Source organism: Hyla sarda, chromosome 9 (genome assembly GCF_029499605.1).
Source record: "Hyla sarda isolate aHylSar1 chromosome 9, aHylSar1.hap1, whole genome shotgun sequence".
In the NCBI taxonomy this organism is placed as follows: Eukaryota; Metazoa; Chordata; class Amphibia; order Anura; family Hylidae; genus Hyla; species Hyla sarda.
Genome location: NC_079197.1, coordinates 25,629,693 through 25,642,545, shown reverse-complemented (window position 1 = coordinate 25,642,545; position 12,853 = coordinate 25,629,693). Strand labels below are relative to the sequence as shown.

General features: G+C 44.4%; 1 protein-coding gene across 6 annotated transcripts in view; it reads left to right on the top strand.

Moving 5' to 3' along the window:
- The window catches only part of DUSP9 (dual specificity phosphatase 9), a 122,430-nt gene that overhangs the window by 31,490 nt on the left and 78,087 nt on the right, over positions 1–12,853 (top strand). For 2 of the 6 annotated variants that reach the window (XR_008847582.1, XM_056537876.1), the window contains exon 1: positions 4,218–4,409. The exons of 3 other annotated variants lie outside the window; for them this stretch is intronic. The gene's annotated coding sequence lies outside the window, so the exon portion shown is untranslated. Of the gene's footprint in view, positions 1–4,217; positions 4,410–5,930; positions 6,067–12,853 lie in introns of those variants that run through there. One more of the 6 variants, XM_056537878.1, reaches the window with a different exon arrangement.

Here is a 12,853-nt window from a genome sequence, read left to right as displayed (position 1 = left end):
TTATCCCTGTACTGTGACATCACTGTGTATTATCCCTGTACTGTGACATCACTGTGTGTATTATCCCTGTACTGTGACATCACTGTGTATATTATCCCTGTACTGTGACATCACTGTGTGTATTATCCCTGTACTGTGACATCACTGTGTATATTATCCCTGTACTGTGACATCACTGTGTGTATTATCCCTGTACTGTGACATCACTGTGTGTATTATCCCTGTACTGTGACATCACTGTGTATATTATCCCTGTACTGTGACATCACTGTGTGTATTATCCCTGTACTGTGACATCACTGTGTATTATCCCTGTACTGTGACATCACTGTGTGTATTATCCCTGTACTGTGACATCACTGTGTATTATCCCTGTACTGTGACATCACTGTGTGTATTATGCCTGTACTGTGGCATCACTGCGTGTATAATATCCCTGTACTGTGGCATCACTGTGTGTATAATATCCTTGTACTGTGGCATCACTGTGTATTATCCCTGTACTGTGACATCACTGTGTGTATTATCCCTGTACTGTAACATCACTGTGTATATTATCCCTGTACTGAGACATCACTGTGTATTATCTCTGTACTGTAACATCACTGTATATTATCCCTGTACTGTGACATCACTGTGTGTATTATCACTGTACTGTGACATCACTGTGTGTATTATCCCTGTACTGTGACATCCCTGTGTGTATTATCCCTGTACTGTGACATCAATGTGTGTATTATCCCTGTACTGTGACATCACTGTGTATATTATCCCTGTACTGTGACATCACTGTGTATTATCCCTGTACTGTAACATCACTTTATATTATCCCTGTACTGTGACATCACTGTGTGTATTATCACTGTACTGTGACATCACTGTGTGTATTATTCCTGTACTGTGACATCACTGTGTGTATTATCCCTGTACTGTGACATCACTGTGTGTATTATCCCTGTACTGTGACATCACTGTGTGTATTATCCCTGTACTGTGACATCACTGTGTATTATCCCTGTACTGTGACATCACTGTGTATATTATCCCTGTACTGTGGCACCACTGTGTATTATCCCTGTGCTGTGACATCACAGTGTATTATCCCTGTACTGTGACATCACTGTGTGTATTATCCCTGTACTGTGACATCACTGTGTGTATTATCCCTGTACTGTGACATCACTATATATTATCCCTGTACTGTGACATCATTGTGTGTATTATCCCTGTACTGTGGCATCACTGTGTATATTATCCATGTACTGTGACATCACTGTGTATTATCCCTGTACTGTAACATCACTGTATATTATCCCTGTACTGTAACATCACTGTATATTATCCCTGTACTGTGACATCACTGTGTGTATTATCACTGTACTGTGACATCACTGTGTGTATTATTCCTGTACTGTGACATCACTGTGTGTATTATCCCTGTACTGTGACATCACTGTGTATTATCCCTGTACTGTGACATCACTGTGTGTATTATCGCTGTACTGTGACATCACTGTGAGTATTATCCCTGTACTGTGACATCACTGTGTGTATTATCCCTGTACTGTGACATTTCTGTGTGTATTATCCCTGTACTGTGACATCACTGTGTGTATAATATCCCTGTACTGTGACATCACTGTGTATATTATCCCTGTACTGTGACATCACTGTGTATATTATCCCTGTACTGTGACATCACTGTGTGTATTATCCCTGTACTGTGACATTACTGTGTGTATAATTCCTGTACTGTGACATCACTGTGCATATTATCCCTGTACTGTGACATCACTGTGTGTATTATCCCTGTACTGTGACATCACTGTGTATATTATCCCTGTACTGTGACATCACTGTGTATTATCCCTGTACTGTGACATCACTATATATATTATCACTGTACTGTGACATCACTGTGTGTATAATATCCCTGTACTGTGACATCACTGTGTGTATTATCCCTGTACTGTGACATCACTGTGTGTATAATTCCTGTACTGTGACATCACTGTGTATATTATCCCTGTACTGTGACATCACTGTGTGTATTATCACTGTGTGTATTATCCCTGTACTGTGACATCACTGTGTATATTATCCCTGTACTGTGACATCACTGTGTATTATCCCTGTACTGTGACATCACTATATATATTTTCACGTTACTGTGACATCACTGTGTGTATAATATCCCTGTACTGTGACATCACTGTGTGTATTATCCCTGTACTGTGACATCACTGTGTGTATAATTCCTGTACTGTGACATCACTGTGTATATTATCCCTGTACTGTGACATCACTGTGTGTATTATTCCTGTACTGTGACATCACTGTGTATATTATCCCTGTACTGTGACATCACTGTGTATTATCCCTGTACTGTGACATCACTGTGTGTATTATCCCTGTACTGTGACATCACTGTGTGTATTATCCCTGTACTGTGACATCACTGTGTGTATAATATCCCTGTACTGTGACATCACTGTGTGTATAATATCCCTGTACTGTGACATCACTGTGTATATTATCCCTGTACTGTGACATCACTGTGTGTATTATCCCTGTACTGTGACATCACTGTGTATATTATCCCTGTACTGTGACATCACTGTGTATTATCCCTGTACTGTGACATCACTATATATATTATCACTGTACTGTGACATCACTGTGTGTATAATATCCCTGTACTGTGGCACCACTGTGTATTATCACTATATGCATTATGCCTGTGCTGTGACATCACTGTGTATTATCCCTGTACTGTGACATCACAATATATATTATCCCTGTACTGTGGCACCACTGTGTATTATCACTATATGCATTATGCCTGTGCTGTGACATCACTATTTTCATTATCCCTGTAATTTGGCATCACTATATGCTTTATGCCTGTACTGTGACATCATGATGTGCTTTATACTTGCACTGTGACATTAGTAGTCTTTTTCCCAGTGCATGATGTTACTGTGCTCATAGTAACTTTCTTACATTGATCCTTCCTGTGCTGTTATATCATTGTGTACATTATTCATGCCCAGTTACATCACTATATGCATGATTCCTGGGTTGTAGCTTTATTATCCTTGCATTATGACATCATTGTGTGAATTATTTTAATGCTTTTATATCACTATGTACAGGTCCCTACTCCCTTCATATGGCATGATACACTGTGCACATAATCCCTGTATTGTGACATCACTGTGCATACTATCCCTATGCTCTGACATTACTATGCACATAATCACAATACTGTGACATCACTGTGTGTTTGATTCCAGCATTGTAACTTAGGTTAGTTATTATTTTACTCCAATGGCATCTGTATACTGTGACATCACTGTGTGCATTATCCCTGTCATCAGAGGCCTTTCACAGTATTGTGATGTTCCACGGTACATCCTATTTACCTATCTTGCCTGATAAATCCTCTTCCTCTATTTCCAGACTAAAAGTGGCCATAAAAGTTTTCAGACACAATTTTGCCAACAGATGTCTCTTCTGATCCCTCCATACACATAAACGCTCTGGTCAGCTGAACATCCATGTGTTCTGTATGCAGCGAGAGGAGTTAGGCCATTGCCAGACTCCTCTGTTGGGGGTTTATTACCCTAAAAACAAAAGAACCAGGCAGTTGTCATGAGACAGAAGAATTGGGCCCTTTGGGTTTCAACTATTGGGCGGAGACGGTCCTGCCAAAATTAGCTGCTTTGACCAATGTATGTAGGACCTTCAGTGCTCAACAAGGTCCACTAATATCCATGTACAACAAATTGTTGGCATACGTTCTTGATCATACCCTACGAAAACCAAACCCTAATTTTATTTAAATTTTTTATTTTTTTTGCTGCAAAGCAGTCTCCAAAAACTTTGATTGACACATATATCCTGCTTTACCCAGAAGGCCCCATCAGGAATGCAGGAGTTAATTCTGTCTCATTCCTGAAGATGATCATTACACAGGCTCAGTCGTGAAAATGACTCAGAAATCCCCAGGCCCCCACTTTCCTGTGTAACCTGACATCAACCCAGGCCTCTGGTACTACGAAATCCCTCCCCGTATCCCACATCAGCCAGTATGGAGCAGCAGGCAGGGCTTCAGGTTGTACACAGCCTGCACGTGTACTGGGAGGAGGATACTGGGGAGTGATGGAAGGAGAAGAGGAGGGAGGGACAGGGGCTTGCTTCTCTGGGGTTTTTTTTTTTTTGTAAGAGGAAACACAGCAGCCAAGCTGTGCTGGAAATCATTAAAAGTCTTGCCTGCCTGCCAGCGTGCATAGACAAGAGGGGAAAGACTGAGGCAGGTTCTCTCGCCCTTTTCGGATCATCCTAAACCTTCCTTGCATGTACCAGGACCACTGGGCTCCAGAGTGGACTTTACTCCAGCTTGCCAGGTAAGACATTGCCATAGTGGGACTCACTGTCTGCATCTGGAGTGGGCGGTAGGGCTCAGGGGAACTGCAAGGAAGTCCTCCTTTGCTGGAAGGGTGGAGGATTTGTGGAAACAGCAAGGCTAGGGGGAGGCGAGCGCAGCAAAGGAATTGAGAAGGATGCACAGATGTAGTTGGGTTTACTGCACCGATGGATGGAAGAAAATACCAAGACGTTGAGCGACTAAAAAGCTTTTACGTAATTAATATGAAACCATTAATGGGTTTTGTTCTTAGGGTAGGGTCGGTAGTAGACTGGAGTAGACTTGACCATAAAACCAAAAGTTCTTATGGTAGCTATTAGGATAATGTCACCCATAGACCCCGGTGCCGTGAAAACTAACACAATCAACTAACTAACACAAGTAATAACTACAATCCATGGCGATAACATATTCAACTCTTCTGTCCTCCATGATGTGTTCTATAGTATTATTTCCTAGGCACCATGGATCTAGGGGCAGAAGTTGTGGCACCGGCCATCCTCAGAACATTCTGTGGATTTTGAGAATACATGAATCAGGCTCTTCACAGTGTCAAGTTCTCGACCACTCCTAGCCCCTCAAGCATCACCCGGAAACCCACAATTCACAATATAGCTACAGACATAGCGGTCAAGACGGAAGAGTTAAAAGGGGTTGTTGTTGTTTTGGCCAGAAGTAGGATTGTTAGTGACCTCATCAAAATGTGTTGATGTTTTGTCAATGTGGGTGTTTGGGCAAACATTATGTTGGTCCGGCTAAACAATTAATATGAATCGAGGAATCCAAAGGAAAGGATAAGAATATATAGATACAGGACAAACCAAAAATGTCCGTGTGCTTTGCCAGGAAGTTAAAATTAGTTCCATAAATGTGGTGGTGTGAGGATGCTGGGAAGATGCCTTCCTGGATCTGTCATATGCCTGGAGATGTTTACCATAAATGTCGAAGGAAAATAAGACTTTTCCATGATGGGTATCGAGAGTTTAATCAAGATTTTGTCTTCATAGCAAATTATTCCTTAACGTCAAGGCTGTCATTGGTGCCCTAATATAAAAACATCAGGACTGATAGTAAAAGACTGGTGGTCAGTGACTACTAGCACCCAACTTTTTTGTCAATGGAAGCAAATCAATTGAATGTGACTGAAAATTCTACCAATGGTTTGCCAAGGTTAACCTATGCTAATAGAATGTATGGCCATGGAAAGGTTGAGACCCAACACTCCTGCCTCCCTTTTTTTCCCCTTTTATCTTTCCCATCTCAGATCTCTCTCTCTCCCGCTTCCCTCTGTCTCTGCTTTCCTCCCTCTCTCCAGTACGGAGGCGATCTGCACATTTTCCATGCTCTGTAAAGCTTTTGATTCACAAGTCGGGATGTAACAGCTTCACACAGATTCCTGCCCAGTCTCTGCTTCCAGGCTGATTTTATAAAGGAGACTTTGTGCTGGGATATGATGCAGTGGTGAAACCACTGAATGGAATTTTAGGGGGGATAGCCTGGAGGGCGATTGACCTCAGACAATTCCATGAAGAAGCCACATTATAGACTAGACAGCTATAAATAGGATATCTTATCGTATTTTTAAGACGGAGATCACAGGCAACACTCTGTTACAAGTCTAATGGAACCTCCTGACGGTTGGTTTGTCCTTCCCTCATTCTTAAATGTCTCATGATTTCTTCAATGTCATATTTTTTGTTATGCTGGAGTCTTAAAGCCGTACTATGCATGGCATGTATTGTGCTGTCTACCATTGCTTCCTCTCATTCTTTGGGAATTCCCAGTCCGAGTCATTTGGATGGGTCTTGTTTCCAGTTTACTAAGTGGTTACCAAAACAATACTTTATAAAATATATATTCTTTCCCTTCATACAGAATGAATATGGTAAAGGGGATGTTCACATTTGGAAATCCCTTTCTAAAATGACTTTGCCATATGCTGAATTCATAAAGGAGATGTGGGGGAGGAAGTTGCTGAGAAATAAACATATTTGGTTGTAGGCTTTCCTAGTAAAAGGTACTGATTCATGCCAAAAGGGATACTTAAAGGTTGCCTATTTAGGGTATATGGATGTGAAAGGGTCTGATCCCCCACTTGGGACCACACTGTATAGGCTAGAAGGGAGAGCTGCTAACAAGAAGTAGCTCTTGCCCTGGCAGACATGGCCTTTCCATGTATTACATGGATTACCATTTATCAATATTGCACCAGCATATGGTCTCACAAGGGGTCCGAGGATCTCCTCTCTGTACCTAATGGCAGTCAGGCTACCTCTGGCAAGCACATGGAGGGCTGTGCGGCCCCCAAAGAAATGCCACCCCACACCATTACTGACTCACCGCCAAACCGGTCATGCTGGAGGATGTTGCAGGCAGCAGAACGTTCTCCACGGCGTCTCCAGACTCTGTCATGTCTGTCACATGTGCTCAGTGTGAACCTGCTTGCATCTATGAAGAGCACACGGCGCCTGTGGCGAATTCACCAATCTTGGTGTTCTCTGGCAAATGCCAAACGGTGTTGGGCTGTAAGCACAACCCCCACCTGTGGACATCAGACCCTCATACCACCCTCATGGAGTCTGTTTCTGACCGTTTGATTGGTCACATGCACATTTGTTGCCTGCTGGAGGTCATTTTGCAGGACTCTGGCAGTGCTCCTCTTTGCACAAAGTCAGAGGTAGCGGTCCTGCTGCTGGGTTGTTGCCCTCCTACGGCCTCCTCTATGTCTCCTGATGTACTGGCCTGTCTCCTGGTAGCTCCTCCATGCTCTGGACACTACGCTGACAGACACAGCAATCCTTCTTGCCACAGCTCGCATTGATGTGCCATCCTGGATGAGCTGCCCTACCTGAGCCACTTGTGAAGGTTGTAGACTCCGTCTCATGCTACCACTAGAGTGAAAGCACCGCCAGCATTCAAAAGTGACCAAAACATCAGCCAGGAAGCAGGTCTGTGGTCACCACCTGCAGAACCAATCCTTTATTGGGGGTGTGTTGCTAATTGCCTATAATTTCCACCTGTTGTCTGTTCCATTTGCACAACAACATGTGAAATTGATTGTCAATCAGTGTTGCTTCCTGAGTGGACAGTGTGATTTCACAGAAGTGTGACTGACTTAAAGTTACATTGTGTTGTTTAAAAGGGTACTCCGGCCCTAATACATCTTATCCCCTATCCAAAGGATAGGGCATAAGATGTATGATCGTGGGGGTCCCGCCGCTGAGGACCCCTACAATCTGTCATTGCACACCCACCTTTGTGAGCTCTCTGCAGCGCTGAAGGCTCCGAATGTGTAGCATGATGACCATGGGGGTCGAGTCGTGACATCACAAGACTCCGGCCCCGTGGTTGTCACGCTACACACTCGGAGCCTCTAGCGCTGCGAGAGCTCACAAAGGTGGGTGCGCAATGACAGATTGCGGGGTACTCAGCGGCGTTACCCCCGCTATCATACATCTTATCCCCTAACCTTTCGATAGGGGATAAGATGTATTAGGGCCGGAGTACCCCTTTAAGTGTTCACTTTATTTCTTTGAGCAGTGTATTATATTCCACCAAAAACTGCAGAAGTAAAGTATAGTCCCATGCAAAATGAAATGAATCCTGCAAAACAGTAGATGTTATTCTCCTGTTCCTCTTTGTATTCTTGTCTAGTGATGACGGGCAGTGTTATTGTGAGTGCCGCACAGATGCTTCTTATTAGTCAGGACTACAACTCCTGCCCTGATCTTTACAATGCCAAGTGTGACGGTGCCAGACCGAAATTACTGCATTTGCTTTCCATTGGACAGTCACCCATGAAAGTCAGCTTCTGATCTATTTGGGCTAGAATCACCCAAGCATATCCACAATTCCTGGTTTATATAATAGAAATCGGGAGGGAACTAGACCTTTTACAATCATGGGCCGTAGAGTTTCACCAGGGATTGTCTACTCAACCCTTACTCAAAAATCTACTCTATAAACCTGTGTTTCCTGGTTTTGTGTGTTTCCCTATAGTATAAAATGTTGTAGTTATTGCTGTAATCTTTTGTGAAGTGATGTATTCAGATAGGTCTTGGTACTGTGATGGCGGGATATGTGGTGCACGGCAGATGTTGTTACCCATGGGGCAGATGGCATTAACCCCTTGTATTCATGACGCCAGGGCGTGGTTTAGCCTATAACCACCTGAAGGTATACCGCTGTATCCTGGGCCAGGCACAGGGGCAATAAAGACACAGACGCCAGGTTACGGACAACGGTAGCTTTACTGAGGGTAGACAGATGGTAAAGTCTATACAGATCAGCCAGGGCCCAAGGAGTTGACCAGTGACTCAGAGACCTTAAGGGCTTGCTGGTACTTGTGGTAGGACTAGACATTTTGGTGCAGGTCCACGTTGCTTGACAATTTGACAGAGACTGACTTGACTTGACTGATGACTGACGGACAAAGCTGCAGGTTTAGCTTACTTGCACTTGACTGTGGCTGCAGGACTTGACTTCAGGCCTCCAATCCTCTGGACACACACACTAGGCACGACTGACCTCAGCAAAGACTTGTGAGGAAAGAGAGCGAGCTAGCTCCACCCAGGGCTTATATGGGGGAGACTAACAAGGAGCCCATAGGTCACTTTTGGGGTCAGCTGGTCACTGATACCTCCTGGGTAACAATCACATGGTATATCACATGGTATAACTCTTAAAGTAATAACACATTTTATACAGTACAACATATTTACAATGGGGAAACTAATGCAGGGGGCCCTGGGGACACTGAAGGATGCTGCCTGACAGGACAGTGAAGCTATGGTGTAACACCTTCCGTACTGGGCCACCACAGTACAATAGCCTTTGATATTAATGGGTGCCCATGTACCACTTTGGTACATTGTGGCAATGGTGGTATTTAGTATTTCTGCCGCCCTAGGCCAGACTAGATACATGCACCCCTATAAAATTTGCCAGCCCCTTCTTATCAAGACCACACCTTTTTCTTGTTTAATCCCTACCCCTTCCTTTGCAAACACCACCCCTTCCACTTTTGGTCCCACCATCGAGGGGGTTGTCTGAAGTTGGTGGCACCAGCCGAAGATTTATTTAAAAAAAATAAAATATAATATAATCCTGTCCCTGGCCCCCACCTAATAAAGTGTCCCCTTAGTTCTGGGTCTTGTTGGCCTAGTTAAAGGTACAGGGCTGCATTTTGGTGCCCGATATACAGACACTAAGACCTACTCTGCTGCCATCAAAGATAAAGTCCCTGTCTCAAAATTGTATTTATTTACTGGAAAAGCCGGAGGAACTTCCTGACATGGAAAAGGAATGTACAGATGTTATCCAAATGGTGCCCTTAGAGAAATCAAACCTCTGTCTACAAAGACGATCTCTGACTACAGGGATGGCCCTTACCTCCTATGTCTATACATTTGCTTTAGTTTATCTGTTCACTACATTAAGACTAGGTTCATACAATGGATTCAGAGGCCAGCCAGCTAGGACTGAGCGGCCATTGCTGTCCCTATAGACAGCAATGTATTTTGCAAAGATTCCACTGAAAGAATGAGCAAGATCATTATTTCGTACCATTGACTCCAATAGGTCTCTGCTGCACCGGAATTTCCGAGCAGAATTTCAAAACGAAATTCCGCTCTGAAATTCCTCAGTCTGAACTCCGCCCAAGACTCCTCAGGAAAATGTTATAAGGCTACATTCACATTATTCGATAGTAACAAAGGAGACAAGGGCACTCACCACTTCATTTGCTTCTTCTTTATTACGAAATCATTCGATAAACAGGGACATCGGTTCAGGGGGATACAACGACGCGGTGTTCAGCGGGCTACGGAACCGTTTCGCACTAGCTCATTGGATAAACGGGACATCGGTCCAGGGGGGTACAACGACGCGGTGTTCAGCGGGCTACAGAACCGTTTCGCACTGGCAAGTGCTTCTTTAGGCCCCCAAGGGGGATACAACGACGCGGTGTTCAGTGGGCTACGGAACCGTTTCGCACTAGTTCATTCGATAAACGGGACATCGGTTCAGGGGGATACGACGACGCGGTGTTCAGCGGGCTACGGAACCGTTTCGCACTAGTTCATTCGATAAACGGGACATCGGTTCAGGGGTATACAACGACGCGGTGTTCAGCGGGCTACGGAACCGTTTCGCACTGGCAAGTGCTTCTTTAGGCCCCCAAGGGGCCTAAAGAAGCACTTGCCAGTGCGAAACGGTTCCGTAGCCCGCTGAACACCGCATCGTTGTATCCCCCTGCACCGATGTCCCTGTTTATCGAATGATTTCGTAATAAAGAAGAAGCATATGAAGTGGTGAGTGCACTTGTCTCCTTTGTTACTATCGAATTTACAGCGGACTGCTCTTTCTGACAAGTATCGCACCATCTATATGCAACGATTGACAAACTGCTATTATGTGTCTATTTGGGATTCATGTTACAAGTGTATGAAGCAGTAGTGCCAGGTCGCTTTGTTTTCTCTTTTTACCTTACATTCACATTATGTTTTCGAGGCCCCGTTGGGCTATACATCTGCATCCTGTCAAAAAGGGATGCTGACGTGCAGCTGAATAACCCATAAACGCGCTAAACATAGTCTAATAGTGACTATATTCATTCCATTTCCCAAACATATATGCTGTACAGTGGTCCCTCAACATACGATGGTAATCCGTTCCAAACGGACTATCGTTTGTTGAAACCATCACATGTTGAGGGATCCGTGCAATGTAAAGTATAGGACAGTGGTCTACAACCTGCGGACCTCCAGATGTTGCAAAACTACAACACCCAGCATGCCCGGACAGCCGTTGGCTGTCCGGGCATGCTGGGTGTTGTAGTTTTGCAACATCTGAAGGTCCGCAGGTTGAAGACCACTGTTAGAGGAAGTTGTACTCACCTGTCCCCGCCGCTCTGGACCGTCACCGCTCGTCACCGCTGCCCAGGATGTCGCCGTCCATCACTGTCGCCGCGTCCCCGAGGTGTCCCCGACGCTCCGGCAAGGCCTCTGCTTCCCCGGCATCTGCTCGCTCCATCGCCGCCATCACGCTGTTACGCACGCCACTCCTATTGGATGATGGGACGGCGTGCGCAGCGACGTGATGATGTCAATGGAGAGCGCCGACGATGAAGGGGATCCCGAACAGGACGCACCGGAGCCCCGAGGACAGGTAAGAGACATCACCGGAGCTCACGGGGCACCGTAAACGGCTATCCGGCGGCAGCTGAAGCAGTCTGCGCTGCCGGATAGCCGTTTATGCGATGGCCCCGACATAAAAAAGCATTGTATGTTGATGCTGCCTTCTCTGAGAGGCCATCGCATGTTGAAATTATCGTATGTCGGGGCCATCGTAGGTCGGGGGGTCACTGTATTTGTAGAACTCAAAAATGCGGTTGAGCATGTTTTACATCCTGCACATAGTGAGGGAGAATTATTAAAACCTGTGTAGAGGGAGAGTGGGGCAATTGCCCATAGGGACCAATCAGATCGCTTCTTTCATTATTAAAGAAGTCCTCTGAAAAATGAAAGAAGTTATCTGATGGGTTGCTATGAGAAGCTGCCCCAAGCTTCCTTTACACAGGTTTTGATACATTTCCCCCACATTGTATATGTTCAGAGAATGGACCTAATGTAGTCTCAAATAGACTTGGCCCATTGAAGTGTAAGGACCTGTTGGACTACAGCTCAACGGACCCTTGAAAACATGAGGTGAATGGGTCCTAAGCAAGGGAATTCTATCAGAAAAATCTGAAAAAAATAAATAAATGTTCATAGCAGTCTGTGTTTGGCAGAATCTCATTTACTGAAAGAGAAATCAACCCCCTCCATAGTTTAAGAAATACATCTGTTTACTATAGAATTTGGAGTCAGGTCTGTGTTTCCGTAATTGTGTCTTGAAGAGGCTTTCAGGTGCTTGAGGATTGAGGGACATCCCTACAGCAAACACCACACGGGCCGAGTATTACTTTCCATTGGCAACTCCCACTGTAAACATGAGAAGTTTTTGGAAGTCGCCTACGAGGTAATTTGGCTGAAATTCCTGCGGATTTAATGTCATTTTCACCTTATAGTTTCACAAGATCCTCCGGACTGTGCTCCTGAGTCCATAGTTTTAGTGTATGAGAAATAGCTGCGTGGGTAGAGACCTAACTTGTAGCTTCTAGGCCCTGATGCAACATCTGCAACAGGGCCCCATGTGCCAATTATAGTCATGGGCCTAAATATTGAAATTTTTCAAGAAAATGAAATGAAGTATTTCTCACAGAAAAGGATTGCAGTAACACATGTTTATTCCCTTTGTGTGTATTGGAACTAAACAAAAAAAGGGAGAGAAAAAAGCAAATTGGACACAATGTCACCAAACTCCAAAAATGGACTGGACAAAATTATTGGCACCCTTCATTTAATATTTGGTTGCACACCCTTT